This window comes from Pistacia vera, unplaced genomic scaffold (genome assembly GCF_008641045.1).
Source record: "Pistacia vera cultivar Batoury unplaced genomic scaffold, PisVer_v2 Contig323, whole genome shotgun sequence".
Taxonomy (NCBI): domain Eukaryota; kingdom Viridiplantae; phylum Streptophyta; class Magnoliopsida; order Sapindales; family Anacardiaceae; genus Pistacia; species Pistacia vera.
In genome coordinates this window covers 795,205-813,494 of record NW_022196139.1, presented here as the reverse complement: position 1 = coordinate 813,494, position 18,290 = coordinate 795,205, and the positions used below count along the sequence as shown (strand labels likewise).

Below are 18,290 nucleotides of genomic sequence, written 5' to 3'. Positions count from 1 at the left end.
CAACTATTCAAATGAAAGAGGTTGCCTCTGCTGTAAGAAGATGGGAGGATCTGGACACTGACTTATTGGTAAAAATCTTCTTGTGTTTTGATGTTTTGCAGTTGACTTCAGGCATTGCTCACGTTTGTAATTCATGGCATTCAGCTTGCCGTGATCCTTTGCTTTGGAAAACTCTTGATTTGTCAATGTTGAGATCAAATTTGATCAAAATCCCGTCAGAGCCATATGTTTATGTGGATGAGTGTTCTGATAAGGCATTGACTCGTTTGTTGAAAATTTCATTGAGTCTTAGTCAGGGACAGATAAGAACCTTGATTTTTCACTTCAATGTGTATGCAGGGGACGAACAATCTACTTATATTGCTGAAAGGTTATTTTTTTATGTTTCTGTTTAAAACCTTGTTGAAAGGTAATTTTGTTTTTTTATTCTCACTGTTTATTGACTGACTCTTTGGCATTGCCTTTGGTACCAGTGATCATCACCTTTAATTTTCTTTTTGGTACAGTGAATTGGGAAGTAACGCACCATATATTGTTGTCTGCAGGTGCCCTCATCTGAGGCGTCTCGTTATGCCAGCTTGGAATAGAATAAAGAAGGATGCAATTTTCAAGGCCATTCGTACATGGAGATCTTTCAAATCCCTGACAATGCCTAGTATAGTAAATCCACCTTATCTTATAGAGGAAATAGCCGTAAATTGCAAGAACTTCAATGAACTCAAGATCATAGGTCCTTTTGATGTTCTCTTTGATTCTATGATAGTCAAATTTCTTCCAAGGTTGAAGATTTTGAGCTTGAGATGCTCAGCGATAGTTAAGGATGCCCTATTGCTTATATTGGATGACCTACCAAATCTGGAAGTCCTTAACATATCACATAGTCTTCTTATAGAAGGTCCACTTCTTTCTCCAGTGATGCCCAAAAAAATTATTAAGAAGCCAGATAAAATTATCTTGGAAAAGGCTGCTCGATTACGTGAGCTCTTAACATGTATTGAGCACTCATGCATCATGTGCCAGCGTACTCAAAGTGATGAAGGCTTTATGAGGTGGTACAAGTATGAGGAAGGTCTATGAAAAATGGATGAGGTGAGGTCTCTTGCTCTTTGATTAGGACGCTGTAGAGACTGTAGTTTTAATATTTTGTTTTGCTTGTATGTAATATATAGATAATATGTTGTTGAATAAGCATATATAGAATTGGTCTGTTGTGTTTTAGGTTGTCATACTCTTAAGGCTTTCGTTTTAGGTCGTCAACATTGTAATACTTGCATGATGATCTTCTCCCATGAGAAAAGTATTATCTGTCTGCATAATTATGTACACATGTTAAAATTTTACTTTCTGTTGTTTCAAATTTATCTTTTGTTATTCATTAATGTTATTTCAAAATGAAGTGGTTTCAAACTAATACGCAATTGAGTATTTTATATATTTCAATTCATGTTATTTATTTTGTAATTGTTATTGTGAAATTCATTTCTATTGTCAGGTTTAGTATTTGATAGTGAGATTTCGAAGGAATCTTTGAGTTTCACTTTTTTTATACTTTGATGATAAGTTATAGTGACATTGTTTGGTTGAAGTGGTAATATTAAAGTTTTACTGTGCGCTGTCGTTTTGGCTTTGTAAAATTCGTAAATGATGAAAAACGTTGTCGTTTAAAATATTGTTGATACTTAAAAGAAAACATGTGGAATTAATAGGTCATATAATATTCGGATAGTCTTCTCAATTTGCATGAGTGATTTAATAACATCTGTCTACAATTGATATTAATAATTATAAAGCTATAATTATTAATCTTAACATCAGGTCAATGATTTCTTTGAATTTGTGTTGGTATCATTTTAATATTATTTAAATTATTTATTTGTCTTTTGAGAATATGAAAGCTGCTTTGGGAAAACAAATAAGTGTCTAGTAATAAGTAAACACGTTGATTGAAAAAATGTTAATAACTTTTTGGATAAGAGGATACGAAACGGTGGCAAACATAATAAATATTTTGTTAAGTATTCAAATAAAAAACGTCATGACGATATTATAATATATTAGTTGGATCGTCAATCATGGTTCGGCAGCCGAGCTCCGAATGCATGTTATCGTTCGATGTGGGATTTAATTTGGTTGGTAATATAACGGAAGTTCTTTTCAATCTGTGACAGAAGTACTTATTCATAGATTTTATTAATTTATATTATAATGTATTTAGATTGACGTTTGTCAAACATGTGTAGACAATGCAATGAGTTTTAACTTGTATTTTCAGAACAAATTAAAAAGCATTTAAATTTTTACATGTGTAATAAATCATATAAGGAATGTACTAAAAATATATTTCATACATACTACCTAGTAATCTACGTTACATCTTGGACATGTGATACTTTCTGGCGATGTTGATTTGTCCCAATGCATACGATGTTGCTTCTGTTTGTCGCAAATCCAAAACATTTTTCTTTTAATGAGAATTGTTGCAGTTGGAGTCATGGATTTGAAAACTTCCCTGCAATTTTTCAGTCTGTGGAATTGATTGCTTAGTTTCATTAATTTCATTAGAATTTTTATACCTCTATTGTCATGCATAGTGATTAGAGCAATGACGGTTTGATACATTGCTTGCTGGTCATCTTGTTTGCAAGCTGCAATGAGTAGTTGTAATCCTCTATTTCTATCATGTTCCACGAAGAACAAAGGTGTTCCAAGCAGTAGCGAAGCATGCTTATTATCTGCTTTTGCAAGAATCTTCAAAATGGAAAGACCTACTGTTGTTATTGTTGGTAGTTTGTATCATTGTTTGTAGATGTTTCTTCTATGTAAGACTTCCTTTATGTTTGTTTGTTTGTTTAGAGATTTGCATCTGTAATTTATAAGGTAAATAATGGTTTTCAAACACAAGATCCACAATAATAATAATAATAAAAGGTGTTTTCCAAACAAAAGATCCACAACAACAACAACAACAAAAGCGTAAATAATTGTTTCAAGAGTTGGTAATCATAATATCATTACCTAATATCATTACCTGTAGGATCAAGAAATTAACAATTACATTTTTTAAGAAAACTGTAATAGAAAACTGTTAAGAACTAAAGACACAAGTGATTCAGCATAATCGGTTTCAATTGTTGGAAGTTGAAATATGGTTTTCTGTATGACGAAGGAAATAATGAAATTAATAAATTAACAAAATGCGATGATATTAGTAAAACTTATGTCAAATGTAGTGCTTGAAGGGTGGTGTTGTTATTTTGAGTTGCTTTTGCAATGATTCGTTGCACAATTTGAGATGGTAATTGTAATAGATTTGTGAGTTGTGTTTTCATTCTTTTGTAAGGAATCATGATGTTTTGGCAGTGTTTTTTTTTTTTTTTTTCGGTGTAAGTATATGGAATTTATGATGTTATTACGGTCTTAGTGGTTTATATAATTTTTGTGTGCTATTGGATAGCGAACCGTTTTCTTGCGTGCTTGGATTTGGTAGATAATTCGTGAATTATTAATTTTGATATGTTTTATTTTTAAACATTTTTATAAACAGTTTTTGCCTAATATTGTTATTAAATGTCTATTAAATATTAAATATTGTTTATCTTTTTTCCAAGATTTTAGTCTTCTAATTAAAATTTTGTTACTTCACATTAGAATATATATGACTTGTTTTTCTAATATAAATAGAAAATAAACAGATGGAATAAATTTGAACTCATGTTTTATTCAGAATTTTTGTACAATATAACAATTGCTCCGAAAATTAACAGACATTAATAAAAAATGACATGTTGTTGAAAAAGAGTTGACAACTTATTGGGCGATGAGACACAAAACGGTAGCAAATTGTTTGTAACGCATGAAGGAAGTGTAATCAGTAGTACTTTTGTAAATTAATGATGGTATTTCTATTTTGTTGAACATTAATTTGGTTTTTGTTATGTATATCAGAGTGTTTCATGTTGTTTCTATCGAGAAAAATTGATTATTGTATTCAACGATTATAGACTTTTTTGGCCATAATCATTAAACGGTTTGCATTCATCTATATCTCTACCAGTATATTAAGTATTTGATACATTCGATTAGTATGAATTTTTTAAATTTATATAATTAATGTATTGATTGAATTTTAGCACTACACATGCATTATGTGGATATCTTATGCAGGTGTGCTGATGCTCTGAAATTTTTATGAGATATTGGACAATTAGTCAAATAAAGAGGGTAACTTTGATGTAAGAAAATGGGTGGAGTTGGACACTGACATATTGGTGAAAATCTTCTTGTCTTTTGATATCTTCCAGTTGACTTCAGGGATTGCTCACGTTTGTAATTCATGGCGTTTAGCTTGTTGTGATCCTCTGTTTTGAAAAACTCTTGATTTGTCAATGTTGGATCAAATTTCATCAAAATCCCATTAGAACCATATGTTTACTGGATGTTGTTCTGATAGACATTGACTCGTTTTTTGAAGATTTAGAAAAACGATAAAGATGGAAATTAGTCTGTTTTCAAACCTTAGCTTGGAAAGAATCCTATACTGTGAGAAAAATAGTCAATATCAAACCTAAAAATGAATTCAATATCAATTTTAAGTTTCAAATAATTAATCTTCAATATTAGTTGAAATTAATAATTATAAGGTACATTATTAATTTTATGTTAACCAACTCTGTACATAATAAAAAGTTATATTTACTCAAAACTTGTACATATAGAAGTTTTTTTACAACCTATTCCAAAAATATTAAATAAACATACCCATGCTGTAACGCCCCACTTGAGGTACGTAGTTAAATGTGTTGTATTGCTTGAATGTTTATTGATTGTTCTCATTGGAGCTTACATGGTGTTATTTTCAGTTGTACCCTTAGTTGGATGGATGAGTTGGTTTGGTTAAGTGTCTGCCCTGATTTTGGTTGAGGCTTGGTGAATGTTTGAATTTCAGTCTTTGCCGCAGCGACGTTGGCTTTGAATTGCGGTGTCTTTTCTGTAATTCTTCACCGGGGTGACGAAAGTTCTTCGCCGCGACGACGGTCCGTTGAAAAGGTTAATGAAGTTTTAGATATTTTTCCAAGGGCAAAATGACCATTCTACTGCTAATTAGTAGGAAAAGTGGGGAGTGAATTGTAAGAAATTTTCTGGAGAATAGTTTAAATGGGGGGTGCATTGCAAAGAATTAAAGGGCAAAGGTGGAATTCCTAAGAAAGATAGGGTAAATGGGAAAGAGTGGAGAAATATGAGATATAAGGGTTTGCTTTAGAAACTCTTTCATTCATTCTTCTCCACCGCCTCTTCCATCCTTCATTTCTCTCAAGTTTTCATTCAATTTTCCAAGGCTTTTTGGAGGACTTTTGACTAGAAGTTGATACAAGTTGATCCTAAGCCCTTACAGGGTTAGAGAAAGCATCAAGCCATCAAGAGTAGAGAGCTTAAGTGGATTCTACTTGAGTATAAGGTAAGTAAATCCACCTAAGTTGTGATTTGCATGATTGAATGATGTATAGAGTGATTAATGCTTGAGTTTTTATGTTTGAAATGAGTTGATGGATTTATGAATGAGTTCAATGTTGATTTATTGAGAGATTTCCACCATGAGAAGGGTGGATTGTGTTGATAAAATTTGGTAGAAGTATGGATAGAATTTGAAGAATTTGAGAGGAATATTTGAAGTGTGTTTTCTTTGTAGGATGTGTGATGATTTGAAGGAGTTGAACTCCAATTTTGGATGGTTAAGAAAGAAGTAGAACTATAGTTAGAGTAGGGTTTTGTATGCACACATATTGTTTGATGAAATGCCTAAGAGAAGCATGAGTAGAAGTAGAGAACCTTACTTTATGCAACATAGCATATTTGCATTTCATGAGTGCATATAAGAAAGATTCTAGGCATGAGCCATCCATATGCATATGTTTATATGTGTAATCATCAAAGAATGAAAGAAATATGAGTAATGAGAAAGAAACACTCTAAGAACAAAGATAAAGAAAAGAACTACTTCTCTTAGAATAAAGAGAAAGAAAGAATTAGCACTAGAGAATAAAATGAATAAAAAGTGCTAAGAAGAGAAAAGATGATAGGTTGTGCAATGGGGAGCCCGTGAGTGTAAAAATTTCCCGCATGTAAACCGCTGTGAGAGAGCGGTCTTCGCCTTGAGAGAGCGGAATGAGAATGAGAAAAAGAATTTGTATAGCCGTGAAAATACATGCGGATGAGAGCTATACACGAGAGAGAGTACAATCACATGGTCAAGGGTTCTAAATCCATGCATCGACCAAGCCCGAATATAAAAAAAAAAAAAAAACAGAATGAAAAAGAATAAAGAATAAGAATAAGAAAGACAAGAAAAGAAAGAAAATGCATTGCCTTGCATTAGTGCATATGAATCTCATCCGTACATGTTATCATGCTATCTCTCATAGCTGATGAGAATAGAGAGAAAGAGAAGAACAGTAGAAACAGAGAAAGAACAAGAGAGATTGAATATGAGAAAGTGGCAAGAGTAAGGAAAGAATTGAAAGGTGATACACGGGGATAGTGGAGTAGAGGATTACTTACTGAGGATCTTTGTGCTCACCCCGTTGTTTTCTATGTTTTTGCAGGACATAGGTGAGGACGTGGTCGGATGGATGTCGGTTAGCGGGGAGATTTGACTACACTGTCCACTGTTTTGAGAGTCTTTTTGTACAAATGGTACTGTACTCTGTAAAGAATGTATATATTAAGTAAAGAAAATTTTTTGGGCCCAACTATTTTGATAAGTATACTTGTGTTTTCATTAATATATTATATGAATATGATAGTAGAAAGAAGTCGTTACACATGCAATGTGCAGGCCCCATCGAATCAACATCTCATGCCGGTCGATCGGCAGAATGGATGCAACGGAAAAATGACTCTACAAATGAAATAACAAACGCATATCCTCATCCCCTTGAAAACAAACACAATAAAATGTAATCAATCTTCATGTCAACATCATTAAGGAACAATTATCCATTCGTATAAAAACTAGTATGTAGAAATGGAAACAACAAAAGTCAATTAATCTTCATATTAAAATTATCAAGGAACAGACTGACCGTTCGAAAGGAATACAATTAATCATTCGAATAAATTGACTGAACAAAAACAATCATCCAATCTAACAATAACCGTTAAAATAGATATGGAACATACTTACAATTTCACATTAAAATAGTTAGAAGATATACTTACAGTTCAGAAGAACAAATCAAAATTACAACTCATTTGATAGTGTTAATCGTACATCCAACCTTTATCCTGTGCCGATTCATGATCTTTGACCTCTAAACAACAACAAAAACATAAATAATAAAAAAAAAAATGAAGAACATACATATTATTGACACAAACTAACATGACCTATAAATAATTAACAAAAGGTCAGACGTATTGTTGACACCAGTTAACAAATTGCGATGATCCACAATTGAACATGCACCCTTTTTATAACCCCTTATTTAGACTTTCCGAATACTAATGCAATTAAATACAAATTCAATACGAAGAGAGTTTTCCAATGTCAATACAATGCAATAAGTAATAGCAATCCAATACACCTGTATACTTATTATTAATTCACATCTTTGGAATGCCAATGCAATGCACCTGTATTATTATTATTATTATTATTAATTATTAATTATAGATGACGCAATAAATACCAACCCAACGTGTCAAGATAGAGCAATTTGACTGTCCAATGTATCAAAATTGAGCAATTCTAGATCTTCCAAAATGTCCACATGGCAAACAATCCGCATGGGTATTCATGGTGAACAACCAGCATGGGTATTCATGAATCTTGATTTTTCACTTCAATTTGTATGTATGGGACGAACAATTTATTTATATTGCTGAAAGGTAATGTTTTTTATGTTTCTTTTTAAAACCTTGTTGAAAGGTAATTTTTTTTTTATTCTCGCTATTTATTGACCAAGTCTTTTCGATTGTCTTTGGTACCAGTGATCATCATCTTTAATTTTTTTTTTTTTTTTTTTTTTTGCACAATGAATTGAGAAGTAATCTACCATATATTGTTGTCTGTAAATGCCCGCAGCTAAGGCGCCTTGTTATGCCAGCTTGGAACATAATAAAAAAGGACATAATCTGCAAGGCCATTCGTACATGGAGATGTCTTGAATCTTTGACAATGCCTAGGATAGTAAATCCCTCTTATTGTATAGAGGAAATAGCCCTAAATTGCAAGAACTTCAGTGAATTGAAGGTCATGGGTTCTTTTGATGTTCTTTTTGCTTATACGATAGCCATATTTCTTCCAAATTTGAAGGTTTTGAGCTTGAGATGTTCAATGATAGTTAAGGATGCCCTATTGCTTATACTCGATGACGTACCAAACCTAGAAATCTTTAACATATCACATTGTCTTCTTATAGAAGGTCCATTGCTTCCTCCACCGATGCCCGAAAAAATTATTAAGAAGTTATATAAAATTATCTTGCAGAAGGCTACTCGATTACGTGAGTTCTTAATATGTACTGAGCCATCGTGCATCATGTGCCAGCGTACCCGAAGTGATGAAGGCTTTATGAAGTGGTACAAGTATGAGGAAGGCCTGTGGAAAATGGATGAGACGAAGTCTCTTGCTCTTTGATTAGAATAGTGCAGAGACTGTAATTTATTGGTAAGAAACTACAACATATGTACTTCTTCTTTACATGTTGTTTTGCTTGTATATAATATCTACATAATATGTTCTTGAATAGGTATATATAGAATTGGTCCATTGGTTTTTAGGTTGTCATCATCCTAACGCTTTTATCTTAGTTCGTCAACATTGTAATACTTGTGTGATGATCTTCTCCCATTAGAAAAGCATTATCTATTTGCACGATTTTGTACATATGGTCAAATTTCACTTCCTGCTGCTTTAAGTTGATCAATACACAATCAAGTGTTTTATCTATCATTTACGTTGTTAGAATTAAATTACAAGGATTTCTCTATTTTTAATTTATTACATTTATATATCTACATTTTTTCCACCTTGAATTGGAAATACTGTTTCCTATTCATGTTATTTTATGTAGGGAATTGTTATTGCTTATGTTATTGAATTTGAAATTCTATTGGTTCTGTAAACGTTGGTGTCAAATTCATTTATATTGTAAGATTAAGTATTTGATGGTGAGATTTTGAAGGAATATTTGATTTTCCTTCCTTTATAGTTTTATATTAAGTCGCACTGATATTGCTCGGCTGAAATGGTAATATTAAAGTTTTACAGTGCGCTGTAGTTTTGGCTTTGTAAAATTCGTAAGTAATGAAAAATGTTGTCATTTAAAATGCTGTTGATATTTAATTAGTTGAAGTAAATTTTGGGATTTAGGGTTTTTTATGTCAGTTTTAGCATTGAGAGCATTTGTCTCAGTTGTTTGTCGCATTTTCCACATTCGACTTTTTTCGTTGACTGAAAGTGAGATAAGTAAGTACAATTTCTTTAGTTACAGTGATAATGTCATTTTTTATTTTACATGGGTCTAATTAATTTTTCATCGATTACTTTGATTAAAGTGCATGTTATTCTTACATAGCTCTCAGATTTGTTATTATTGTTATAAGAAGTTGTTCTTAGATAGTTGTGTTGATAATTTATTGTATTCGAGTTGTTTATTTGTTTCTTTGGCAGTTGTGTTGCAGATTATTCTATCGGTCTTTTTACTATTGAAATTGGTGTGTTTTTTATTACAATTTTGTTTGTTCTGCTTGAGTTATTTATCTGTTGTTCTAGTAGTTTTGTTTCAGATTATCTCGTTAGTAAATCTACTGCTGAAGTTGGTGTTTTTCTCATTATGATTTTGTTTATTATCTTATTGTATTTAGTATATATTGTAATACTGTCATTGTTTTATGAATCCATGTTATGAAATGCCAGTGGTATATTATATTGTTATGTTAAGTATATATTGTAATAATGTCGTTTGTTTTGATTGTAAATAATGGCTCCAAAAAACTTGATGAAATTTATTTGAAGACTTGACTTTGAAGTACTGTATAAAGCAGGATCAAGCAGTGATTCCAAGTTAGAATCGTTAATGCCTGTACAGACTTCTGTTTTACTTGCATCAATCTCCAATCCTGTGAAACCTGATTCTGGTTCCTGTCATGTTAAACTGACTGAAGAAAAAGATAATCAGTCAAAAGAAATTCTATTATGTCAATTGGTGAAACGGCAAAAATCTTGTCAGCAACAGGGTCCAAATACGAATTCTAAACGAAAATGGAAAAAATCTTTGTAAAGAAGATCCAGACAGCAAAACTTTCAGTCTAGGGAAAGAGGTAATGTTTTTTCACTATATCATGTGAATATATACTTATGGCATGATAATGTTAAGGTAGTTTCATTGTTTTTGAAATAGGCTTGCGAAGGTTTCTTAGAAATCAGAGAACGTTGGCTTGTTTCATAATATATGGTCGCAGATTTGACAAAACAAAATGAAGATGTGATTGTCGAGGTTTGCAGATTTAAAGAACAGTTGAAAATATCAAAGGATGCTTTTGAAAAGGTCAAAACCGAATTGAAACATTGTCAAGAATCATTTAGAAATGCTGAAGAGTCTTTTGCAAATGAGCGGTAGTAAAAGGAAGTCTTTAAAAAGAAAAGTTATGAATTGTCTGAAGAAAATAATCAGATTAAATGTTTAATTGCACAAGTTGAGAAAGATAAAGAAGAGGCTTATGATTATGTCAGAAATGTTTACCGCCACTAGAAAAGCTTGTGTCAAAGAATTTAAGCACAGATTCCCAAATGAAGATTCTAGTTTTTTAGACACAATTGTGTTGAAAAATGAGGAGATGCTGTCTAATTTTGATTATATTGATTGCAATGCTGTTGTACCTTTTTTTGGTCCACTTAATGGCACTTTTGTAAATATTTAAACCGTTTGTTAAGCATTTTCACAATATTTTGTCAAAATTTGGCTCACAAGTGTTTATAATCGTGATATTATCATGGACGTGGATGTATTCAGTTGATGCTAATTTTTGTGTATGTGAAACAAAATCTCCAATTTATGTAATGTTATTTCTGTAAATATTTAAATTGTTTAATTGTAATATTAATGTTAAATATCTTGATGACGCTTGGCACGCGATAGTTTATAGATTAGTTGCATGTGTAAAAAATATATATTTATAACAGATAATACATTCAATGTATTGTTCATCGTATTTGACAATAATAATATAAAACATATAAATATCTTTGTATCAAGTAAATTATATTATTGTATTTATTTAAACATTTAATGTGACCTTTTCATATTCATATAAATATGTTTAATTTTTCACATCAATCTCTCATAAACAATGTCTTATATTATATACAATGTATCAATCCTTTCTGTTATAAACAATGATTCATATAATATAGAACATATTAATCCCTACAGTTAAAGACTTCTTTGAAAACAATATTTGTCAATGTCTCCGCCGGTTCATCTTCTTGTAGGGCTAGCAGAATCTTGATACCTTGTCTTGAAGTTACTCTTGATAGTGCCATGTACAATTGACCATGTGTAAAGACTTGATGGTTCATATAAATCCTACTGTTTTGAGTGATTGACCCTGACTTTTGTTTATTGTATATAGAAGCTAACTGTCACAGGTAACTGTCTTCTCTTCAACCTGAAAGGCCACTTCATATTTGCATTTGACATTGTTATTCTAGGAATTGTGACAATATCCCCAATGTTTGACCCAGTGATAATCGTTGCTTGTATGGACCACTTTCCTAAATGGGTTATGATCAATCTGGTTCCATTGCAAAGAACATCAAATTGATTCAAATTACACAGCAACATAATTAGAATGCCAATTTTCAGATGCAATTCATGTTTGGGCATGCTGGAGCACATCATAGAATTAAGAAATTTGGTGGGATAAAGAATGTCATCATTGTTTGAGATACCTACTGCTTTGCAAGTGCTGTCCAAGCTGAAATATGTCTTTCCATCTGTTGGTAGACTCTGGGTGATATAGTTATTCAATCTATGTACTGTCTCATTTTTGGGTGTTAATATTGCTCTCTCTCTCTCTCTCTCTCTCTCTCTCTCTCTCATATAATCAATATTATTTATCTGAGCAGATAAATATGGAAAAACAACATTCATAACCGTTTGTTCATGATTGGTATGTTGATCGATTTTCAAGTCTTCAGGTATTTGGATGTAACTTTCATCTTCTGCAACGTCCCTTCCTTCTCCAATATTAAGTAACCATTTGTCAAAAGCCTTCAAGTTATCCAATTCTATTGGGTTCACCAAGTTTGTCTTCAACCTCATGTTCTCTGAAGTGTCAACACTGTTACATGTTTCCAAATGGAAGATTACGATAAACAAGCCTATATTATGTCATGTTTTTTTCCCTTTTGATACAACTGGTAGAATTTGTCTGAAATCACTACCCAAAGCAATTGTGAGGCCTCCAAATATTCTATTTGCGTTTGATTGATTTTTTTCAGACAAAATATCTTTTAGAGTTATGTCAAGAGCTTCAAAGCAATACCTGTTTGCCATGGGTGTTTCATCCTAAATGATCAAAGCTGTTTGCGCAAGTAGTTTTGCCAATTGTATCCCCCTTTTGATATCACATGTACTTTCCTCAGTGATATCTAAAGGAATTTGAAAACGTGAATGTGTTGTTCTTCCATCTGATAGCAGCAATTCCTGATGTAGCTACAGCCAATACAATTTTACCCTTGGATCTTAATTTGGCCATGATTGCTGACCATAGGAAGGTTTTGCCTGTTCCACCATGTCCATAAACAAAAAATGGTGTTCCACTTTGATTGTTGACGAAATCAAGGATTGAATCGTATACACATCTCTGGCCATTGTTGAGACCCTTATATAAATCATTGTGCACTATTTTCATGTTGTCGACATCATAATCTAATTCTTCAGCAACTAATCTATTTTGTGAATTCTCAAAAATGGAACAGTTTGGAATTGGCATTCTAGGGAAATCAGCCAAGGATTTTCCTCCCTTTTTCATGAGCTCATCAATCTCGAACAATGCATGATTGTGAATCTGTTCCTCAGTGCATCTCAATTTTGTCATCCACATTTTTTGTTTAAGAATGTAGGGAATGTCTTCATATAGGTATTCTGCATTTGCTCTCTACAGGTCTCTTGGACTCACCATTTCATTATATACAAGAATAATTACAGAGAGCTGTCTTAACTATCTTCCGATAGCTCACGTTGATGCTTCATCCAAGCAATCATTCCACTCTTTATCATTATCGAGCAATCCTAATGCATAAAATGCATCTTTAAATGTAGGGAATATTTCTCTGTTGACAGTTCAAATATCTTCAAATGATGTTGCTCCTCTTACTAAGTTCAGAAGCATTCGCAAATAATATTTCTCACCACTACCTGGAAATGCAAAATACACCCTGCCAATACACCTTGATTTTTGTCGTGGGGACCATTGTCTTTCTATATCCTTCCAAACCCATTCGCTCAGAAAATCAGGATAAGTCAATGATCATGCAAAATGGTATCATTGATTACACTTCATCCATTTAGTTAATTTCGTTTGCATAACTACCTTGGTTTCCAAAAGTTGAACCAAACACTTACTTAGATCGAAAATAACTGTTTGTTCGTTCTCTAAGTGGAATGTCAATCTTTCAACAGCTGGTTCTTTGTAATACATGTCAAACTTAAATATCCTCCAGCAAGCTTCCATAGAAGAGACATATATGTAATGTTTTTTATTGAATTACTTAATATCGTATTTATAACAAATATCAACAAACAATATAAAAACATTATATTTGATGTATTTTGTACATACCTGCAGTCCAAATATGCCTTTATTTCGTCTCTGTCCTGTAAAATCTCACATTGATTGTTCTGTTGACCATTGTTTTCAATTTCCATAGAAACTCTCGTTCTATTCGGCCCTTTGTTGACATACTTGAATAGATACTTGATTGATCTATGTTGATTACATCTCAATATTTATGTGAGCATCAAACTTAACCAAAAGATTCCTCTTATTAGAAACAACAAAACAGTTATCTAGTTTGATACCCTTTTTCTCAACAAATGCTCCATTATTCTATCTTCTATACATTGGATATTGATAATCCTAGGATTATACTGATTTATCTAGGCTTTTTAGCCGAATTTTGGATACTTCTTATTTCATTTTTGCCTGAATTCCAACTTAATTGCATATCTTTTATGTTTCAGGCCAAAACGTGCAGTTAGAGCAAATAATGAGCAGAATTGAGTTTCTAGACCCAGAAGCAAGCGAATCTCAGGATTCGGGGAAGTTCTAAAGCGAATTTGAAGCACTATGAAGCTTGTTCCTATTAGAGAGCACCAAAGATTGAAGATTCAAGCAAGGAAGCAAGTGGAGGACACTTCCATAATCTCAGAATTGTTCAAAAGACTTCACCGCAGCGATAAACTCTTAGGACAGATTAACAATTTTAAACCAACTCGTTGCCGCGACGAAGAATACTCTTCGCTGCGGCGAAGTCTGCAAGATTTAATTTTCCAAAACTGTGCGTTTTAATTTAGGTGAAAGTTTTAGGTTTGTTTTGGACTAACTATATAAAGAAAACTTAGTCTTTTTATCAGGAGTTCGACATTTTTGGGAGAAAGAAGAGAAGATTGAACTCTTTGGATTCTGTAACGCCCCACTTGAGGTACGTACTTAAGATTTGCTGTTTTGCTTAAATGTTTATCGATTCAGCTTTAATTGAGTTTGTGTGTTGCGTTCGTTGAGTGTTTGCCTTGAAATTGGTTGAGATTTGAGGAATTTTGGATTTGCAGTCTTCGCTGGGGCGAAGAGTAGTCTTCGCCGCGGCGAAGTTGGCTTTGAGTAAGGCGGTGTAGGCTCTGTCTTTCTTCACTGGGGTGACGAAAGTTTCTTCGCCGCGGCGACGAGCCGACTAAAATGTGTATTGAGAGTTCTAGATATTTTTCCATAAGGGTTAAATGACCATTCTACCCCTAATTAGCAGGAAAAGTGGAGGGTAAAATGTAAGGAAATTTCTTGGATAATGAGTTAGTATGGGGGTGTGAGTGTAATGAATCAAAGGATATAGATGGAATTTTCAAAGAAGATCAACGGCAAAGTTGGGAAGTGTTGATTTTCTCATGAACTAAAAAGGGCTATGTGTAATAAACCCTTCATTTCCTTCTTCTCCACTGCCATATCCATTCTCTCAATTCTCTCCTTTTTGCTTTCAATTGTTCCAAGATTTCTAAGGGTTTTAAGAGAGCCTTTGAATAATTTTGAGTAGAAATATCATCTAAAGCATCCTAAGGTAATGATTCTTGCTTTAGATGTGAGTTTTCTTAAAGTTATATGAAGTCTTATATGGTTGTTATTGTTGTTGNCGATCCTTTCATCATACGTTATCTCGACGAGACGAAGGCATAGAAATAGTGTCAACCTTCGGTTACTCTCGATATTATATATTCAGTTTCTGGACCAATGACCCGTATTATAATCTGGATAGAGCAACAACTCAATCCCACTGTGGCCACAGTTTTAGTGTCATTGCCATATACTGAATTGCGCCGTGAGATAACTTTCTCCCGTACCCGGGAGTGATGAATCCTCTGTCAATCCACCATAGTCTTGATACACTCCTTGATGCAGCCAATCACCACCGTATTGACAGCTCTGAAAAGAACTGCGTTAGGCTAGTGTCAAACTACACCAATCGGTGCACAAGGCGCTCCGGTGATCTCAAGTCTAAGGATCACATGCACCACCATTCGTTAGAGGATTTGTTCCATAGACACTGGGGTTTCCATCCATATGGAATCCTCTGGTGGGTCAGTCCAATGAACTTGCTGCAGTGTAATCGCCTACAACAAGCACCCATGTGTTGCACCAGGTTGTCACCAAACAACCTTGACAAGTGAGATCAGTCACTGCCTTTCGACAGGGTCGTTCAACACTATGATAGCCTTATCGTATTATCTGTGCCCTTACTTCAGAATAAGACTGGGGCTACGGACGTTTCTAGAATGGCCACCATATGTGCTCATAGGTTTCTCACTATCAAGATTTGAAACACTTGATACCCTCGTCACGGTTCTACCATTCTAAGGACATATATTAATACATATTGCAATAATAATGATTTACACGATATAGAATAAGATGCCTTTTATTATTGATTAATGAACATTATTATAAAGAGTCAATTCTACAATAATTGATTGACTCTAGGGCCCCTACTCCAACATCCCCTGCTCCACAGAAAGAAAGAGTTGAGGTTGTGAAAAGTAGAGACATGAGAAACAAAAAGAGATTCCAACCAAAGAAAAATAGGGGCGATTGGCAGAGTAAGCGGCCTAGGACTACCGGAGTCACTCCATGCCCTAAGTATGGGAAGAATCATTTGGGGGAGTGTCTAAAAGAGTTCAGTCCGAAGGTTTGCTATAAGTGTCAACAGCCAGGGCATCTAATGAAGGATTGTAAAGCTCCTCCACCAACAACACAGGCTTCTAGAGGTACGAATGCCAGGGTGTTTACTGTGGCACAGAGTGAAGTGGAGGCCAGTCCATCAACTGTAGCTAGTTAGTTATTATTTCATGCAGTTCCTCTTTATGCTTTAATTGATTCTGGAGCCACTCATTCTTTTATATCTCATGGGATGATAGAAAGATTAGGTATGAACTCTGTTGTGTTAGACTAACCCATTAGGATAGAGTTACCTTATGAAGTTAGTGTTTTGACTCATGAGATGCTTCCAGGAGAGTCCGTAGTGATTCATGGAAGAGAGTTGTTAGTTGATTTAATAGTGTTTGATATGCCTGATTTCGATGTGATTTTGGGTATGGACTTCCTAGGGAAGTATGGAGTAGAAATTGACTGTCGGAAGAAGAAAGCAAGATTTAATCTTGATAGTGGAGATAAGTTTAGTTTCGGAGAGGGCTATTAGTTAAGTATGTTGATCAGTAGCATGAAAGCTAGAAAGATGTTAAGAAAGGGGTGTGCTGGGTATATTGCTCATGTGGTGCAGAGTAGTGATGTTCTGCAACCAGTGATTCAGAAGGTGCCAATAGTCCAAGAATTTTTGGATGTATACAGAGAAATAGAGTTTAGTATTGAATTGGCCCCAGGAACAGCACCGATGTCGAAAGCCCCTTACCGAATGGCCCCAACCGAGCTTCAGGAATTGAAAAAGCAACTCCAGGAGCTTTTAGATAAAAGTTTTATCTGACCAAGCCATTCTCCTGGGGGAGCTCCAATTCTTTTTGTGAAGAAGAAAGATGGATCATTACGGATGTGTATAGATTACAGAGAACTGAATAAGGTGACAGTGAAGAATAAGTACCCGCTACCTCGTATAGATGATTTGTTTGATCAGTTGAAGGGAGGGGCAGTGTTCTCGAAAATTGATTTGAGGTCAGGGTACCATCAAGTGAGAGTGGCTGAGCAAGATATAGCTAAGATTGCCTTCTGTACAAGGTATGGGCATTATGAGTTTGTAGTGATGTCGTTTGGCTTGACTAATGCCCCATTAGTTTTTATGGACTTAATGAATCGGGTATTCCATGATTATTTGGATCAATTCATAGTGGTTTTCATAGATGATATCCTGGTTTACTCTAAGTCGAGAGAAGAACATGAGGAGCATTTGAGAATAGTGTTGCAACGATTGAGAGAAAATAAGCTATATGCTAAATTTTCTAAGTGTGAGTTTTGGTTTCATCAAGTAATATTTCTGGGCCATATTGTATCTAAAGAAGGGATTTCAGTGGATCCGAGTAAAGTGCAGGCAATCCTTGAATGGTAGAGGCCGAAAACAGTGAAAAAGGTAAGAAGTTTCTTGGGACTAGTAGGCTACTACCAGCGATTTGTAGCAGGGTTTGCTCAGTTGGCTAACCGTTGACAGCTCTTACTAAACAGAGAACTCCTTTTATATGGTCAGCTGCTTATGAAAAGAGTTTTCAAAAGTTGAAGGAAAAGTTGAAATCAACTCCTGTTTTAGTGTTGCCACAAGAGGGTGTAGATTATGACATTTTTACAGATGCCTTACTGCAGGGACTTGGTCCTGTGTTAATGCAGTTAGGTACGGTGATAGCTTATGCTTCTCGTCAATTGAAAGAGTACGAGACAAGGTACCCTACGCATGATTTAGAGTTGGCAGCGGTAGTCTTTGCATTGAAAATTTGGAGGCATTACCTTTATGGTGCAAAGAGTAATATCTACACTGACCATAAGAGTTTGAAGTATCTCTTTACTCAGAGGAAGCTGAATATGAG

The 18,290-nt window shown here is 34.0% G+C and overlaps 1 pseudogene; it reads left to right on the top strand.

Moving 5' to 3' along the window:
- The first annotated feature begins 11 nt into the window (after nt 1-11).
- LOC116137350 lies at nt 12-1,110 on the top strand (annotated as a pseudogene).
- Nucleotides 1,111-18,290: the final 17,180 nt, after the last annotated feature.